This window comes from Schistocerca nitens, chromosome 1 (assembly GCF_023898315.1).
Source record: "Schistocerca nitens isolate TAMUIC-IGC-003100 chromosome 1, iqSchNite1.1, whole genome shotgun sequence".
Taxonomy (NCBI): Eukaryota; Metazoa; Arthropoda; class Insecta; order Orthoptera; family Acrididae; genus Schistocerca; species Schistocerca nitens.
The window spans coordinates 288034149-288054248 of record NC_064614.1 but is presented as its reverse complement, the minus strand read 5'-3'; the positions used below and the strand labels follow the sequence as shown (position 1 = coordinate 288054248).

The 20100-nt window shown below is 42.9% G+C and overlaps 1 long non-coding RNA gene across 2 annotated transcripts in view; it reads left to right on the top strand.

Annotated features, from left to right (window-relative positions):
- LOC126248231 (uncharacterized) overlaps positions 1–19673 on the top strand; it is a 130219-nt gene extending 110546 nt beyond the window's left edge. The window contains exon 3 of one of the 2 annotated variants that reach the window (XR_007545433.1): positions 19573–19673. This is a non-coding gene — a long non-coding RNA (uncharacterized LOC126248231). Of the gene's footprint in view, positions 1–19394; positions 19474–19572 lie in introns of those variants that run through there. The other variant, XR_007545434.1, reaches the window with a different exon arrangement.
- The last annotated feature ends 427 nt before the right edge of the window (positions 19674–20100 follow it).

The window sequence follows — 20100 nt, the reverse complement described above, 5'->3', positions numbered from 1 at the left end:
TCACATGTGTCGGCATGGTACTATAATGTCTTACTCATAGTACCATTAGGTGGTCTGCAGTCAGTTGTGTTGTAGGCTACGTTAGGTTTCGTCGTGTTTGTGTGCCTTATTGTTCAGTACTGTCAACCTTGGGTGTATCATTGTGTTTTATCTCCTTCCAAACGTTGATTGACTATGTGTTTACTCTTATTGCACTGTCTGTACGTATAAATGGTATAGTACATTTACATTTTCTCTCTTCCACCACTTGTTTGAAATGGAAGCCTACTACTCTTCAAGTGAAATGGCAGATACGATGTTCTGCTTTTGTGTCCTCTGGTAAGCTTTTCAGCTCAATTATGTAGCGCTGAGGGACACAGGTGCCCTTGCACCACGGAAAACTGACAGTAGAAGGCCCCACACAGTCCGCACGCCTGACGCGGAGGAGCGTGTGCTACGTTCGGTGGAAGAAAGCCCTGGGACCGGTCTGCGATGATTAGAGCAGCAGAAGGCGTGTCTCTCTCTCTTATCTGAGGGGTAATTCATGAACAGTTGCTGTACTAACATCAACTACAGCGCGTTCAGGCCCTATCGCTACAGGATCATCATTGCAGGCGGCGGTTCTGTCAATGGCTGTTGCAGAAGTGTGCCGCAGATTCACTGTTCACATTAAAGATTTTATTTACCTATGAGGCAGGGTTCACAAGAGATGGTGTTGTCAATTCCCTTAATTAGCATGAATGAGCAGATGTAAATCTCCAAGCAATTGAAGAAAGAGGGCATCAACACCGATTCTTAGTCAACGTATAGGCAGGCGTACTAGGTGGTAGATTGATAGAGACGTACTTGCTGCCACAAAGGTGAATTGGGGCGCATTATCTGGACTTTCTTATTAATGTGTTGCCTACGCTGCTGGAGGATGTACCATTGCAGCAACGAATACAAATGTGGTTTATGCATGATGGCGCACCACCACACTTTCATCACAGTATCCGCTTACATCTGACGCAGACATTTTAGGATCGTTGGGGCAGACGGGGTGGGCGGTACACTTTGACCTGCTCTTTCCCCAGACCTCAATCCCGTAGCCTTTTGGTTATGGGAAAACTTGAAGGAATTCGTCTATGCCACGCCAGTCAACGATGCTACAGAGTGCGGATGCTACAGAGTCGCGCCTTCAATGCGTGCCAGCAGGTACAACAACAGCTGGGTATCCTTCAAGGGGTGGGTCATTGTTTACGCCCTGAGGGGTGCTTTGTCATGAAGGTGGACGCCATGTTGAACACCTTCAGGAAACACCTGTTTATCGCAGAAAGTATCGCATTTCCGGTCCATGGTTATTGGACTTATCTCAGAAAGTATGCTTTTCCGGACACATGTTTACTGGACTTATTTCATTTCGATGAGTAATACCACCTCTCAAACTATTCGACACTTTTTTTGAACACCTTATACAGGGAGTTTCACTAAATGTGTTTGCCTCTGTAAGTTACTAAGTAATAGGCGACGGAAATATTTATTGCGGTAGGTCACCATAAGAAACGTTACACTGTCTGCGGAGCTATGAACATAGTTTATTGTGTTATTATCGAAAGAGTTACAGCAAAAAGATACAATTTTTTAAAGTGGAACAATAGTTGTTTCCATCATGTACTGGAATCAGTAACACCAGCTGTGTATACGTCAATTTAAATTACATTCCTATCACCTTTAGTTTGGGAGATACAACGCTTCAAAACTTCGGGGGCTGATAGCACACACGCTGCACATAACGCGATGCGACTTCTGAATGTTGTGCGGCTGAGTTGTAACGTCGCCGGAGCGAGAAGCTTCCTCGATGCGCTGTTAGACTGCCGACTGTCGCCGCACGTTGCCGTATACCCCACAGTTCGAGCCACACAAACAAACGGGGCTCAATATACCACAGTTACTGACATCGGATGAAGATGGCATACACGAACGACGAGTGCGTTGACATGTTGCTGATGCTCGGCGAGTGCTGACACGATGCCACTGAAGCAGCCATGGCGTACGTGGTGAGATATCCTAGGCGAAGAGCTCCGGCAGCCATTACGTTCTTACGTGCCGAACAACGACTTCGGGAAACAGGCAGCTTAGTAATGCGCCACAGTAACAGACGAAGAACTGCAAGAAAAGAGGAGACAGAGGTGTTTGTTTTATCTGCAGTACATCACGGTCCTCACGTCAGCTTACGAGTCGTTGCTGCAGTCGCCGGTGCCAGTGTCACATCTGTGTGGAGCACAGTACACGGCCACAGGTTTGACCCGTACCGCCTGTCACTATGTTCATAGCTCCGCAGACAGTGTAACGTTTCTTATGGTGACCTACCGCAATAAATGTTCCCGTCGCCTGTTACTTCGTAACTTACTAAGGCAAACACATTTAGTGAAACGCCCTGTATATGTTACCCACAAGACCACGAACTGCTGACAACGGAATATTCACGTGCAAAGTTACTGAACGGCGTACATAATAGATTTGTCAGCAATTGCTCTTCTGTTGTATATAGTGTGTCCCGGAATTCTTAATTATCCATTGCGGCATTAGCTTTTAAAATACCAAAGACTCTTTTCCAAAATATCGTGCTATTCTACTTTTACAAGAAAACTTCCGATAAATTATGTGATATAGCTTCAGTGAAGAATTGTCAGTGTGGTGAACGTTTACCTCACGACTAAGAAGTAAGTTACTGTTGTAGCTCGCCGGCCGGTGTGGCCGTGCGGTTCTAGGCGCTTCAGTCTGAAACCGCGTGACCGTTCGGTCGCAGGTTCGAATCCTGCCTCGGGCATGGATGTTTGTGATGTCCTTAGGTTAGTTAGGTTTAAGTAGTTCTAAGTTCTAGGGGACTGATGACCACAGATGTTAAGTCCCATAGTGCTCAGAGCCATTTGAACCATTTGAACTGTCGTAGCTCAATGGTATCTTTATAGTTTCAAATATAAAAATTTCCACCTTGAAACGTCGCCATTTCCTACTCGAGTATTTTTTAGTATTTTCAGATGCTAGTTTATTTAGTAGTACATATGAATTGATTTTTAAATTAAAATTTAGGTCTTTATTCAACTGTACTTCGCTACCCATACCGATAGGAAATAGTACAGTGTTCAATATGTGATAACAGCATAGCTCATAGCGATAGAAGACACTGAAAATTTTTGCAGTAATTTACAATCGGTACTCAGAATGGTTACTGTGGGTACATACTTCTGAACGCTGGATCATGGTGTATGACTTCGGTCAGCCGTTTCGTTGGTCGCTGCCGTAGTTTCGAAAGCACTTTGAATGTAAAACATGAACGTCCTATGTTATAAAACTAGATCAATTTTACTATTTCTGTTTTGTAGACGCAAATTGTCTTCACTATACGTGACTCTCCATGCTGCTGCGATGTGACATCGTGCACTCCATCACAGGTTTTTGTCGCAGACGTTGAATCACACGATATTTTGACAAAGTGTATTATTGTTTTACAAAAATGGCTCTGAGCACTATGGGACTTAACATCTATGGTCATCAGTCCCCTAGAACTTAGAACTACTTAAACCTAACTATCCTAAGGACATCACACAGCACCCAGTCATCACGAGACAGAGATAATCCTTGACCCCGCCGGGAATCGAACCCGGGAACCCGGGCGTGGGAAGCGAGAACGCTACCGCACGACCACGAGCTGCCGACATTGTTTTAAAATTTATTGATTGCTTCTCACGGTAAAGAGCTCGGGCGAGAATTTCGGTACCACTTCTGTAGTTTTTCAGATAGCAGTAGTTAGGTTTGTAATTCGAGACAGCGGTATACATTCTCATGTCTCCCTTATTTTATTTTTTATTCGACTACGGCGTTCGTCGAGCTCCCAGCGTCATTCGCGTCGATATCTAATCTTTTGTCACGTCCAGTCTGAGTGTTTGCCATGTCTCTCGGGCATCCTCGGACTGCTCCCCTACAGTACATGTGACGTTATGAGGAATTCCATCTGATATATAGAGACAAGCGGGGGTTCGGCCTTTCGCAAGTGACTGTCGTGTCGCTGTCTGCCACACACAGGCGCGCTCGTTTGATATATGTGGCACGTGTGACACAGCGCGGGCACGTTTGCGAGAGGCAGCTTTACTTTTTTGCATGAAACGAGGCGGACAGCTACTGCAGAGAAACGGACCGCACTCCTGTTCGCCCACTGATGACAATGAAATTCTCAGAACTTTTGTTTCATTGTAGTAAAAATAAAATCCACTGGAAGTACGTGCGACGCAAAAGCGCAATTCAGAGAAATCCAATGTTCAAATGTGTGTGACTTTCTAAGGGACCAAACTGCTTAGGTCATCGGTCCCTAGACTTACACACTGCTTAAACTAACTTAAACTAACTTATGCTTAGAACAACACACACACCCATGCCCGAGGGAGGACTCGAACCTCCGCCGGGAGGGGCCGCGCAGTCCATGACATGACGCCCTAAACCGCGGGGACACTCCGGCGGCCACTCCGAGCGGCCCAGAGAAATCCATTGATTATAAAGATTGAGGCAGTGCACTTCGGTGCACTCAGCTAAAGCAATGCACTAACCTCTTAACCTAGTGATATATATTTACGCGCTGTAGCATATAGTTGAGAGCAAATCGAAGAAAGATGGAAGTAATGGGAAGAAGCAAAAATGAGAACAGCGAAGAACTTAACATCAGGACTGTTGCCCCCCTTCTAACAGCCGTGTACCGCACGTCTCTAGAGGAACGGAAGGTTCCACATGATTGGAAAAGAGCACAGGTAGTTCCAGTTTTCAAGAAGTGTCGTCGAGCAGATGCGCAAAACTATAGGCCTATATCTCTGACATTGATCTGTTGTAGAATTTTAGAACATGTTTTTTGCTCGCGTATCATGTCATTTCTGGAAACCCAGAATCTACTCTGTAGGAATCAACATGGATTCCGGAATCAGCGATCGTGTGAGACCCAGCTCGCTTTATTTGTTCATGAGACCCAGAAAATATTAGATACAGGTTCCCAGGTAGATGCCATTTTCCTTCACTTCCGGAAAGCGTTCGATACAGTTCCGCGCTGTCGCCTGATAAACTAAGTAAGAGCCTGCGGAATATTAGACCAGCTGTGTGGCTGGATTGAAGAGTTTTTAGCAAACAGAACACAGCATGTTGTTCTCAATGGAGAGACGCCTACAGACGTTAAAGTAACCTATGGCGTGCCACAGGGGAGTGTTATGGGACCATTGCTTTTCACAATATATATAAATGACCTAGTAGATAGTGTCGCAAGTTCTATGCGGCTTTTCGCAGATGATGCTGTAGTATACACTATGGGACTTAACATCTATGGTCATCAGTCCCCTAGAACTTAGAACTACTTAAACCTAACTAACCTAAGGACATCACACAACACCCAGTCATCACGAGGCAGAGAAAATCTCTGACCCCGCCGGGAATAGAACCCGGGAACCCGGGCGCGGGAAGCGAGAACGCTACCGCACGACCACGAGCTGCGGACTAACCCTGTCTAGAGGGTCAACAGGCTGACGACCCTTACTTAGTATGATTCGATAGTGTAGCAGAGCAGAGAATTAATTATCCAATGTCCGCTAACAAATGCTTTGATAAAATATGCGGAGCTGTACGCCACGTAATCGGTGTCACGAACCCACATATAGCCATGAGTACGAGTATTCTGCTCGCTGCAGCAAATGTGACCTCTCACGACGCCACGGTAGCTCCGAGGTATGGACGAAAGGAATGTTTGATGATTGTAGCTGAATCGCGTTAAGATGAGTGCACACCTGTCCAAATTTCCGTGCGCACTATGTGCATGTGGCTATTTGATGAAAAGGCGAGGAGGAGCATGCTCCAAAGGCACGCGTGCCTCTAATTTGTGCGCGTGGGTGACAGTGTGTTCGTGCAGGGATCTCTCCATCCAAGTCGGAGAGACACATGTAAATGTCGCGCGCCTGCCCGTGGTACTCTCCATTTGGTGCTTTGTTCTGCTAAGTCTCTCTGTTAAAGGTTCATTCAAATGTGGCTTTGCGTTAGCTCTTTGGCAGAGTGGTCTAGCGAGAAAGACATGGAGTTGGCAGAATATCATCGTGTGTTTTCTTTTTTCGGGACAGTTAATTCCGCGGATTACACAAAGTGAAACGTAGTGTTTGTCTACAGTTCCTCATAAATAAGAAACAACAAAGGCAACTCTAGACAAAGTAAAGAGCCTTCGTTTTTACTTCCGACGAATACATGTTGAAGACGAGCAGTTATTCTGAAGCCCCTGATGAGCCGAAGCAATCCCATTAGGGCCATTCGAAAACAAACGAGCGAGAAGCTCTAAAATGAAAACTGCTGAAGGGATCGTAATGCCATTGCCTATGGTAGTATGTGTCATTCCTATAGGAGGGCAGAGACTCCAAACTCGCCGCTGAAAGGACATGGGAGCACACCAGCCTGACCAGAGCGAGCACATATAGGCGTCGACCTGCCACTGTACTCAGTGGTGCTAAGAAAAGATAAATGCAGGCTTCAAAAGAATTGCAACGGGGTGTAGTGCACTTCCTTAGAGCGGAAGCTGTACGGGGAACGGAACTTCATCTAAGAATGAGACAAGTGTACGGAGAGCACTGAATGTCAGTTGCAATTCCAGCTCTCGGTCCGATCCCTGGGAAAATGGCTGCCACCGTAACTCGCCGGTCTTCAATAATGAGAATATCCACCTGCTGGACAACAGTATCAGTAATGAGGTGTGGCGTTCCAGATCGCTCGTCATCTGCCAACGACATCCGTCATTCCTTGAATCGCTTGTGCCACGCCTTGACCTTTGCAACGGACATGAAGTGGGTTTCGTACACTTGTGCCATTCTTCGACGAATTTTCCCTCTCCGCACTCCTTCCACTGTCATAAAACAGCCGCTTGCATTCAAAAATGGTTTGCGTCTACGGGAGCAAATAAAAGAGCGCTGAAATCGTGCACATAACTGAAATAGCTGATTTCACTCTTGTATGGGTACTGCAGAACTATATGTTTGACTTCCAAAGTCAAAATCTCGCGCGACATCCAATCATGTTTGGAGGCTGCAAGTAAACAGAAACCTAACTAACTAATTAAACGCTTTGGACAAAATAAGTCTTGGTACACATTGTAATCCCCATGTCACAGTTCTATAGCAGGGGCCAAATAAAATACCGTAGTATACTGATAGAGTGATTCATCGTGCGCTACTTAGTTTTCTGCTTTTGAAGGTAACAATGCTGTAACAATCGACGCTGTGTTGGCGGAAGTAAATGCCCCTGTGCACTATCACGTAACACAGTGATTAGGTGGTCCAGACGCTTCAGTTGTGGTCAAACGATTGTGAATGAAGAAAAACGGAGTGGCAAAATATCTGTCTGTGTAGAACCGGAGATCACAAGGGAAGTTTAAAAGCGTCAATCAATCCATCTCCCATATAATCTTGATGGTCTTGCCTTCCCAACTTTGGCAGAATATCTTTTCTCTGCCTACATTTACTCGTCTTTTTCATACCGGTATATTACATGCCAGGGACGAAGATCACGCTGGGAACCTGTATTTACGTACCTTTATTCTTGCCTTAAATGCAAATGACAGTCGCTACAACATGTACCTATTGCCACCTGCCCCAAACATGAATGATGGCTCTTTTGAATACATATGGATTGAAACGAAACATTCTGAAAATGCCTATGAAAAACTTTACCAACAGACATGGCCGTGCTCGTGGGTCTTGTCATAACACTGGCAGCCGAGGCGGCTGGTGCTGCGACAGCCGAGAGAGTTGCGACTTGGTCAAGAAGTGGAGCATCTATGAACTGTTCTGCAGTTAACTTTGGTGGTGACCTGCAGTTAAAAATAACGTTATTTGGCGATTACAGAACTTCAGCTTTGAAGTGTGCTGAAACATTGTGAATAATTCCTTGGATTTGCTAAAGGTTAAGCGAACGGCGATGCTGGTCGAATTACTTAGGTACATACACTGACAAGTATTATTTTAGTAATAAACTGTTGTGAATAATGTGAAATGATATTTCGTTTGTTTTATCTGGAGTAAATTGTGTCTGTGAAAAGTGAGAAGTGAACATGATTTCACCACACAGTCCTGCTTACAATTTTAATAAACGGGTGACTAGATTCATTTAGGGTGAAATGCGACGGATGCGTCCGTTGGACCCTGGACAGTGTCGGAATCAAAATTTAGAAATCTAACCATGCATTGGGAATCCCTGTGAAGTGTTATTCTTGCTTTATTTAATTTTTTTTATTCGTGTTGAAGCACATGGGGGCTCATCATTTGAACTTTAGTGGAAGAAACAGTTAATAACCTTACCGTTAGTCATTTGCTTTATGATTAAGCAAGCAAAAGAAGATTAGAACCTCTTAAGACAATCTTTTTCTCCTTCCCCAGGATGCAGGGTTGAGGAATCGGGGATGACACTTAAAAAACATGAAACAAGTGACAAAATACTGGAAAAAATGACGAAAAGGTGAAATTTCTTTTTAATAAAGAGATATGGCATATATGAATTGTTTTAATTTTTGGTAATACCCTATCAAAAACGCCGGTTAAGACCACAATAAATTTCTCTGTTATGATCTTTATTTTTTTTCTTCATATTAATTTTTTTAATATATGCATGTACTTTCGTAATTCAGTATTCTTAATTCGATATTGGTAGCCTAATTGTAATTCATAAACAAAACTTACATCACATTTTTACAGCCTATGACTTTCTACTTTTCAGTACTGGAAGAAGATCAACAACATACTTCTGGATTACTATTTCTTAGGGTCCTTGTTTCCACCACTGTTTCACTCCTTCTTCTGGTTTCATGATTTTTGCACATTTAAACATACCCTAGGCCAATTTTGCTGCCTTTAAATCATTTTTTTTTTTTTCGAGAGCTTTCTTCAGGTTACCTGAAGCTTGAGAGAAGTTCTCCTTGTGTTTCCTTAGGTAGCTGATATTCTTTTTTATTTTTCTTTCAAATCAGCTGTCTTATCGTCAAATCATCTTTTCATCTTACCCTTCTTTATAATCACCTCTTCAAGATTCCTTTGGCTTTGTTTCTCTTTTTGCATTCCTTCTAATTCATGTTTTCCTTTCCTTTCACAGTCATCCTTATAAGAAGTATAATTTATTTGTGTTTGCTGTCCATACCTAATGATCTTCGAGTTAATGGACAAAGGAAGAAAAATGGGGTATTATCCTTAAGCAGTCAAAACTCTTTCGGTCTTCGCTGTCTTGACTCCTCCTAATAGGTGCTTCGAAATGGGATATCTCCTCTGTGTTCCCATTCCTGCAACAATTTAGGAGAAGTCTCTATAAATTTTGAAATACACTCCTGGAAATTGAAATAAGAACACCGTGAATTCATTGTCCCAGGAAGGGGAAACTTTATCGACACATTCCTGGGGTCAGATACATCACATGATCACACTGACAGAACCACAGGCACATAGACACAGGCAACAGAGCATGCACAATGTCGGCACTAGTACAGTGTATATCCACCTTTCGCAGCAATGCAGGCTGCTATTCTCCCATGGAGACGATCGTAGAGATGCTGGATGTATTCCTGTGGAATGGCTTGCCATGCCATTTCCACCTGGCGCCTCAGTTGGACCAGCGTTCGTGCTGGACGTGCAGACCGCGTGAGACGACGCTTCATCCAGTCCCAAACATGCTCAATGGGGGACAGATCCGGAGATCTTGCTGGCCAGGGTAGTTGACTTACACCTTCTAGAGCACGTTGGGTGGCACGGGATACATGCGGACGTGCATTGTCCTGTTGGAACAGCAAGTTCCCTTGCCGGTCTAGGAATGGTAGAACGATGGGTTCGATGACGGTTTGGATGTACCGTGCACTATTCAGTGTCCCCTCGACGATCACCAGTGGTGTACGGCCAGTGTAGGAGATCGCTCCCCACACCATGATGCCGGGTGTTGGCCCTGTGTGCCTCGGTCGTATGCAGTCCTGATTGTGACGCTCACCTGCACGGCGCCAAACACGCATACGACCATCATTGGCACCAAGGCAGAAGCGACTCTCATCGCTGAAGACGACACGTCTCCATTCGTCCCTCCATTCACGCCTGTCGCGACACCACTGGAGGCGGACTGCACGATGTTGGGGCGTGAGCGGAAGACGGCCTAACGGTGTGCGGGACCGTAGCCCAGCTTCATGGAGACGGTTGCGAATGGTCCTCGCCGATACCCCAGGAGCAACAGTGTTCCTAATTTTCTGGGAAGTGGCGGTGCGGTCCCCTACGGCACTGCGTAGGATCCTACGGTCTTGGCGTGCATCCGTGCGTCGCTGCGGTCCGGTCCCAGGTCGACGGGCACGTGCACCTTCCGCCGACCACTGGCGACAACATCGATGTACTGTGGAGACCTCACGCCCCACGTGTTGAGCAATTCGGCGGTACGTCCACCCGGCCTCCCGCATGCCCACTATACGCCCTCGCTCAAAGTCCGTCAACTGCACATACGGTTCACATCCACGCTGTCGCGGCATGCTACCAGTGTTAAAGACTGCAATGGAGCTCCGTATGCCACGGCAAACTGGCTGACACTGACGGCGGCGGTGCACAAATGCTGCGCAGCTAGCGCCATTCGACGGCCAACACCGCGGTTCCTGGTGTGTCCGCTGTGCCGTGCGTGTGATCATTGCTTGTACAGCCCTCTCGCAGTGTCCGGAGCAAGTATGGTGGGTCTGACACACCGGTGTCAATGTGTTCTTTTTTCCATTTCCAGGAGTGTATTTGGATACTTTAACTCTGTGGATGATGCGTCTCTTTCTGAGATATGCTGCTGCCAGTAATTGTCAATATCTTTGTTATTTTAAAGCTGGATCTTATTTTCGGACTGTAGAGCCAGTCCACTCTTCTGATATGTAGTCTTACCGGACATCGAACGGCATCATTTTTTCAACCTTTAACATGACCCTAAAACTTCTGTTCTCTTTTCTTTTTTCGTGCCTAAAAACCTAAAACTTTTAAGTGGTGCGCTTGGTAATCACTTCTTTTCCCCCACGTATGCCAACTGCGATGTGATGCTCTAGGGCATTCTTTACAAACCACAACTGGTCACATTCTTCCAGTCTACTAAGCTCTTCGGTTTATGCCCGCTAACAACTAGTTTTTCAAGCGGAAGTGCATTGTCCAATGTAAAGGGTTTATCATGAAAAGCCTCAGAAATACTCACATTCTTTCTCAAAGCAAAAACCTTCAAAACATAAATAAAAACGTTTGAAATATGTTTCTATTTCTATGCAACTTGTGAATCAAAGGTGTTTGGCTTTGAAAACGTTATTATAACTTACTGAATAGTTCTGCAGATGAAATTAGAAATGAAACTCTGCTTTCATTGAAAGTTTTTTAAATACATTCACATTGGCATTGTAGGATTTGGACAGAACAGTAACAAAACAGTGCTTTAAAGCTATATGCTTAAGAAAGTAACATTTATATCATTCCACTATTCCAAAATCCTGCTGATTGAAGTAAGCCACCTTGTGGATGTATTCCTCGAACTTGTGACGTTTTTGAATTCCTTTAAATTTTTCACAGTGAACAAGGCAGCCGTCAAAATAATAGTGAATATTGACCAGAAGTTGGGACGTTTCTTCACCTAAACGCTCCAAATTGTTTGTATAGGCATTATGCACTGTATGAATGTTGCAAGTTCCAATAAGTTCATAAGCTGCTGCCTTTGGTCTTCTGGACATGACTATTTAAAAGCCTAAACACATTTCATTGACGTTAGGTCCGTCTGATCCCGGCATAGGCATTTATTTATGGACAAGTTGCCTTCAGAAAGTGCTTCATGTGTTATCACACATCAATACCACCCCATTGGCGTTCTACAGTTGGTAACGGGATAGCAAGTTTCCGTCAGGTGCCGATAGCAGTCGCACGGAATTTGGCTGAGCCAATGCCGCGTGCCCACTAAGCCACACCTCCAGTGGTTCTGCACCACGAGAGCCCTGTTACTCCACGGTATACGACGGCAGCAGCGACTCAGCCCACTTGCGCTCAGAGGCACATCGCCACGTGACGCTACACAGACGCAGTCTAGTCGCGGTTCTGATACTACAGTTCGTGCTGTAGTGCAGAAAATCTCATCCAAGTTGACACTGTGGTAGCTGGACTCTGTTTCTTGTTGCACTATTTGTAATGAGTTCAAAAGCTTCAAAAGCTCTGAGTACTATGGGACTTAACTTCTAAAGGTCATCAGTCGCCTACAACTTTGAACTACTTAAACCTAACCAACCTAAGAACATCACAACATCCATGCCCGAGGCAGGATTCGAACCAGCGATCGTAGCGGTCGCGCGGTTCCAGACTGTAGCGCCTAGAACCGCTCGGACACCTCGGCCGGCTGTAATGAGTCTTCGTATGTTTGGAGAAATACTAGTTCAGTAAATCTTATGTTTGCTGTGCTACTTATTCGTTCATCATTTCTGCAACTGTCCAGCTGTCCTAAGGTGACAATTGGCACACCATTCTGTACCCCACCTTCTTTACCAATATAGAAATTTCTTAGATGGTGCGTTATACAACACTTAGTCTCCGACCAAAATATAATTGTTATTTGTAATCCTTTTTAATCTGTAACATTCTTAGTTTTATCGAACTTAATTGTGTAATATGAACATGCTTCTGTTAACATATGTTCCAGGCAATATGGTGTTAGCCCATCAGTTAGTAGGTATCTCATTTTCTTAGACGAAAGGGAAACATGTTCGGGAACATTGTCTTCTTAAAAACGTTGCAGATATCATTTTACTAATCCACAGGGAAAACAGATTTCATGGTGCATATTAGTTCAATGGTGGTGGAACAATCCTTGGTACTTAATATTCGTGTTGGTGGCACACGCACCAAACTTGCAGTTTGTGTCTGATCTGAAAGCTCTAAATGTAGCAGATGTAATCCACATTTAGTTTCAAGGTGACTCGTTTTGATGAAAGAGAGTGGTTAAAAATGTCTGGAAACCTTTCATCTCAAAATTAATAGAGCGTGAGCATACACAGCAAAATAGTTCACTTTCGCAATTTTTCCCTCAAGCAGAGATTTTACTTTTTATAGTGTCTTTTCAAACCAGTCCCTACGGAATTTGCATTCTCCCATTCCGAGAAGTTTCTTTTCGGACTTGAACATAGTATCAGAGCAACAGTTAAGATACTACATAAAAATCAGAATCTGCAACTAAAATAGAAGTAGTTGTAATAAAGGAATATTTGACACTACAAATAGCTGCACCAAACACAAAAACACTCAAAAACTTGAAGGGACAGTCTGCCTCAAATTTGAGAAGCCTCTCAGGTTAGATTTTAGCTTCTTTCGTCATTGGAATAGTCTATAATTTAAATGAACAAACATGAATACAGAATTATTTATTTCAAGTTTCAGCTACCAGTCACTTTTTATTTTATGCTTAATCTAACATAATGCAAAGCATTCCGCACATGTTTTGTTCATCTTCAGGTGTTTATACATACATACATAGAGAAATGTTACTTAAAAATAAAAGTAAACAGTCTTAAACTAGATTAATCTAGAACACATGGTCCATTGTTTTTTACTGTAGCTGCTGGTGTGGCATGTTCGTAACGCGTTGCATTATGTTAGATTAAGCGTAAAATAAAAAGTGACTGGTAGCAGAAACTTGAAATAAATAATTATCCCACACAGTCACAGTTCAAAAACATGGCCATTATGGCTGAAAATAATTATGAATACAGAAACTTGGAAACAGAAGTAAGTAACTTATTTCCTTTCTAAAAGAGCAAAAAATGTGGAAAGAGAAGGCAAAAATTTAGAAAGGTGACAACATTAAAAAGAGGCGACTAAGAGTGAGAAAGGTGACGACTACCCATCTTGATGTGAGTGAAATAACAAATGTATGTAAACAGGCAAATTCAGGTGGAAGCTCTTGGTTTAGTTTTGCAGTAGTGACAGGGGTAGGTAGTTGAACGTTATTTTCGAAACCAGCTCCGGTCACCACTTTCTGAGGGGGACACTGTTGCCAGATGTGGCCGCGTGTCTCCAGGTGTGGAGTCTCAAGATTGGTTGTTTTCGAATCCAAGCGGTGAGGCGCGATCTTCAAAATCTCAACCGTTAAACAAAAGGAAAATTTTTGGTCGAAAGAAGTGGGCATTTCCTCTCCTACCTTCTGATTGGGGGAGACACCTGCTCTTTCTGAAAGACGCGGTTTGGGAATTGGTCAGTATACTGCCACCAAGTTTCGTCGTTCTCTGATTGCAGAGGCGATGTACTTGTACAGTTTAAGAGAACTATCGCACGCGGAAGAGACCAGTCGCAGTAAGCAGTAGCTGCTCCGTGACCAAGTTAAGTAGGATCTTTGGTTGAGAATTTAAGCTCGACTTCGAGCTAGCTTACTTCGACTTAGCTTTCTCCATAACCATGTTTCTTCATCGTCAGGAGTAGCACAGAATTCTTAAGAGAGAAAATTACAGTGTCGTTTTATGTAAACTCCGATGGAACCGAATTCGCTGCTTAATCAGTCACAAGGCACTTCATGCATAGTGGGCCTAGTTGTATCATGATTCTGTTCGCTGTAGGGTAGGAGCTGGCTTTGTTGATCTGCCTAGTAATGGAAAGAGGCGACTTTGCTTTCGAATCTTTGTCTGTGAGAAATTGTGCATCTATGTTGTGTTACTTGATCCATACAATCCTTTACTAACAAGTGATCGGTACGTTAATATCGTTTGCTCAAATGGAACCATAGTGTTAAGGTTTTTATGTGTGTTCCTAGTAAATACAATCTCACGAATACGCTCCACCTGTTAAATAAATGTTAATAATGCAGCTATTTGGTTCGTTAAACTTTGCCCCAAAACGCATGCTGGCGCATCTTACCACGTCCTGTAATCTTTGATTTCCTGTATCCTGTGAGAGGAAATTATTTAATACGTTTAACAAAGTGCGATCCCTCATCAGTTATCATGGAATTCACTAATTAAAAGTCTATTGCAGAGTTATAACTTTGAGATCGAGACTAGGCAAATAATCAGTTGAAATCATAGGAGACAGACGATTTGACACTAAGGCCGATAAATAATGTGAAGCACGTTATTTGTGCACAGTTAGCATTCAGCTACTCAAGACCCTTGTTATAAGCCGAAGTGAACTTCGTTAGAAAACTCGAAGCTCACTTTTTAAATGGTGATTGAAGACTGGTGAATTACAATAGAAGCGACAGCGGAAAACGTGGAATCAATCATGGATTAGTTTCCAGCATCTTGCATGACATTTTCAACAAGACAAATGCCGGCACTGAGTTCCGAAACTGGCTCACATCAACCAAAATGTCCGTCGAACCGAGGCGGAAGTGGGAATATCGTAGCTGTATCTGAACTATTCAGATGATTTCTATAGCTGCCCAGTCACCATGTACGCATACTGGGTTTATCACCTTTACTCAATGGCAAAGTTTCAAAGCGAGCAATCTAAATATGCAAATTCGTCATAGTCGGAAAAGATGAACAGCGAACCATAATTGAGCAAGGTGATGCTGAGTGCTTTTTGGGACGGCTATGCAGTAATGCTAAAAGATTATATTCGTAAGTGGCAAATACATAGAGGAGCATACTACTGAAATCTAAAGAGGTTACGGGACATAGGTAATACGACGTGTCGCGGGAAGCTATTCAGGGAGGTGCTTTTTCTCCACAGCAACACCCAGCTCCTTCTGCACAGGACAGGCACACATGCTGCTTCTTTGGGATATCAAATTTTTGTCCTATTCCTCTCTCACCCCCACCCCAGTATTTTCCTAACATGGCACGTAGTGACTACTTCCTGTTGCCTCGAACGAAAAAAACTATAGTGTATTTCCGAATTGACGACTAAGTGATTTTTCAAGGTGGATCATTTTCTGAACAGACAAAAGGAAAACTACTACAACCAAGATCTCTACCAACAAAATTTGTCGCGTTGAAGAACGAACATATAGAGAAAAACTACCACCATCACAAAGATTCACGGTAGAGGTTTTCATTTTTCGAGCTGATAATAAGAACTTGATGACACCCCTCATAGTCAGGTTAGGATGCATGATAATGGACTAGAACTAAATTTGAAATATATAAATAGGGTCTAGTTTCTTTTCTTTGGTTGGTGATAGGTTTATATCAATTTAGTTTCATTTTGTTTTAACGTACTTATTACATTACATTAAATCTTTTCTGTTTATAAAAACAACTTGGTGATTGTAATTTGTGATTTAGTGCCACTTTGTTTGTGCCAAAGACCCGTAACAGGCACTCGAGATCGCAGTTTTGACAGAGCTTCCGATATTACTCCACATAACTCTTAGCGAGAGAACAGTACTTCTTATGCCTCTTAGCAGCCTTCCTTAAGCTTTCACAATCCTTTCAAAACGGCCAAGACATGTATGCCTGAAAGCTTTCTTAATCAATGCCAGTTACAATTCCCACTGTTTTATCCTTCACTAAATCGAGTGAGCACTCTGCCTTGATGAGCGCATCCTCAATAAGTATATTTAAGAAAAATGCGAAGATAAGGAAAGTTATCCAAGTGGTCCAAATGAGCTGCACGTAGTCAGTGTCGGTTCACGTACCATTAATTAGTTTACATGCCATATCAACTTTCGAGACACGCCAGACAGAATGTGACTATTTTGCACTGTTAGTTCTTTACACATCGCCAATCATAAAATTTCGGTTAGGCATTTCAAGACACGTTTAAAAAAATAATTAAGAAAATGAACAAATAACTCTTCCTTTCATGTGTTAGTCTTGAATTCAGCCCACTGCACCAATATCCTTATTTCATGTTGTGCCTAATCTTGATGGACGAATTTGTCACACTCGCCTTGCTATTCATCTACCTTCTTACGTCCATCCCGCTAAGCCTTCACACAGTCAGTGACAACGCTATTTATTCGTCCAAACATATGACCTATATTTTACTGGCACATGTTGATATGATCAAAGTACTACTGAAAAGGGAAAAAAATCTTCTTTTGTTTATTTTGTACGAGAGTAATACCGTTAACGTAATAGACGAATTCTTTCGATATATTCGACATGCCTTATCGCAGTTAATGTCGTAAGAGGTGCTGTTTTCCTGCAGACTGCCAAAAGATTAGGAGCGTTCCAGTAAACTGTTGCTCTTGCTCGACATACGTGCGTATTTACTACTGTTCCGACTCCATCAAAGGAATTTAGTTTAACAGGACACAGCAAGGATTTTTTACTTTTTACATGAAGGCGATTCATAAGCTGTCAATGATCACAATTTGTTTCCTTCTGAGTATAGTTCGTTACCAATAAATCTGCGTCAAGGAAATAGTCGTATGCTCAACCACGCGTGACATCCCAGTAAAGCAGAGCATATTTTATGAGGGATTTCCGGTTAAATTATACTGCGAATGGTGAGTAAGACATCATTGTTAAGAATCCAACAGGCACATGGAAATAATATTCTTTTAAAGAACTAGTACATAATCACTATAATCACAGATACAGGTACAAGGAAACTTCTAACAGTGAGTTTCACATTATTTTGTTAAGTCAAGTAACTTTTAGTGAATGCTGCACTACACATCAATGTGACAGACACATGACACTATTTTTCACGCCGTCTCTGAGTATCAGTATCGCCAAAACCTTCATGGACCACTAGCGGAGAAATAGTCCAACTGTGACTTTTTGTCACATAAGAAAAGTGTTTGATTTTATCTCCTCTAAACACTCTTAGATTTCGAATATGTAGCCTTTAAACACCCTACGTTACAGGCCATTGAGTATGCTTCGTACATGAGAGGCAGCGAAACGCGTATGGCATTACCTTTTACTTAAGTTACTTAGATGTATCGCTTATCCAAGAAGGGCTTCTCCAAGAAGATGGTAGTCGTGGTGATGGTAATAATAATAATAATAATAATAATAATACTAAATAGGAGCAAGTAAGAAACTAGAGAAAACATAAAAATAACTGAAGATATTGATTCCACACATATGAGAACCGAAACCGAACACTTTTTCATACCTGTAAATCGAAATATTAGTGATTTCGAATAGTTGCAGATATGCTGATATACTTGAGAAGAGAAATGTGGTCAAAAGGATACGGAGGCCTTGTGGTATGAAGTCTCATTCACATCAGGGACAACCCGTTACTTGCAACATTTTTATTTTCTTTTTACTCTTTCTCAATAGAATGAAAGATACCCCAACTTTTACACATTACCAAAGCCACCAAAGTGCTCACTCACCCATATACCAGTCCTGTGATGTCCACTCCTTTCTTCAACTTCAGAACTTCGTTAGACGTTACAAAACGGTCACACACAAAGCCACAGCTATAGAGCTCATCCTAAACCCCTGAATTATGTCAATCAGATTTGGTACACATACTACTCGCGATGTTGAAAGAAATACTGTGTGTGTAAGAACCACCAGCCTTCTGCTGGAGTGAGCATGACAATGTGGAGAGAGATGGGGTGTGTACGAGAGGGACAGACAGCGAGGGGAAATGAGTAGATGTGCACAGATATGGGAGAGGAAAAGACAGACAGAGAGAGGGGAGGGAGAAATGGAAAGAGAGGTGAAGATGAACACAGAAAAGAAAGAGGAGGAGATGGACATAAACAGGAGGAGGAAGAGATGGGCAGACAGACAGAGGAAGAGAAACTGAAAAGACAGATGTGGAGGAGGAAACTGACAGAGAAAGGGAAAAGGACAAAGTGGACAGAGAGAGAGAGGAGAGGAGGAGATTGACAGAGAAAGAGAAAGGAGGAGATGATCAGAGAGAGGGGGGAGGATGAAATGGACAGAGAGAAGGGAAAGGAGAAGATGGATAGAGAGAGGGGATGGGAAGAAATGGACAAAGAAAGGGCAAAGAGACAGGGGAGGAGGAGATAGAGGGGGAAGGAAGAGATGGATGGGGGAGAGGAGGTAATGGGCAGAGGGAAAGAAGCAGATAGAGACAGAGAGGGGGGGGGGGGTTGGAGGATATGGTTAAACAGAGGAGGAAGGAGGAGATGGGCTAATAGAAGATTGGAGTACATATGTGCTCCGCCAATGCTGGACACTCAGCTCTTATAATATAACATAAGCAGGATATATTAAAATTTACAATAGCTTTTAAGAAACTTTCAAAATGTAGTGGCCTTTAAACAACACTATAATTTTACATTAAAGACAAACACAGCAGCAACCAGCTTCACATATGAGAACATTTTTTAAGGTCCCATCTAGCGCGAAATGAAAACCACATTGGCAATCAAAAATATTTTATTTGTAACATTTAGCTACACTTTCCACCTCCTCTTCTACATAGTTGTTCCTCTGACTTTGACATTTCTCGTAGCAGTGTACCAATTTTCCAATACTCTCGTTGCAGGAGGCAGCTGCCTGTGTTTCCTGCCGATTCTCTACGCTGGTCTGAAGCTCGTTGTCTGTGCCGAAATGCTGTCAAGTTTTTCTTAGCTACACTTTCCACCTCCTCTTCTACATAGTTGTTCCTCTGACTTTGACATTTCTCGTAGCAGTGTACCAATTTTCCAATACTCTCGTTGCAGGAGGCAGCTGCCTGTGTTTCCTGCCGATTCTCTACGCTGGTCTGAAGCTCGTTGTCTGTGCCGAAATGCTGTCAAGTTTTTCTTATGAGCAAAGAGGTGAAAATCAGGCGCCAAGTCCAGACTGTGTGGCGGCTGATCAAACGTTTTATAATGATACAAGTTTCATTACCACCTACTATAAACTGTTTCATTTCAATAAGACCGAATTATTTCGTAACTTGTTATTAAGAATGTAGCAGGGCATAGACGGATAACAATATATAGAAGGTAGGGACGTGTCAGAGTAAGCATGGTACGCATCTGCCATCTAGCGGCCACAGTGATAAACTGAACTCACCTACCACTATACAGTGCTGCTTCCAGACAGATAAATGAGCAATCAGTACTCGTAGATATATTTTTGAACTTGACTATTTAAATAATGACTTGTGTATTGTTACATGTATTTCGTAAAAGTGCTTTTATCATTGTCATTCTCATGGACTTATTTAAACACAAATGTACAGGGCCATGACTTTTGTTTTAAGA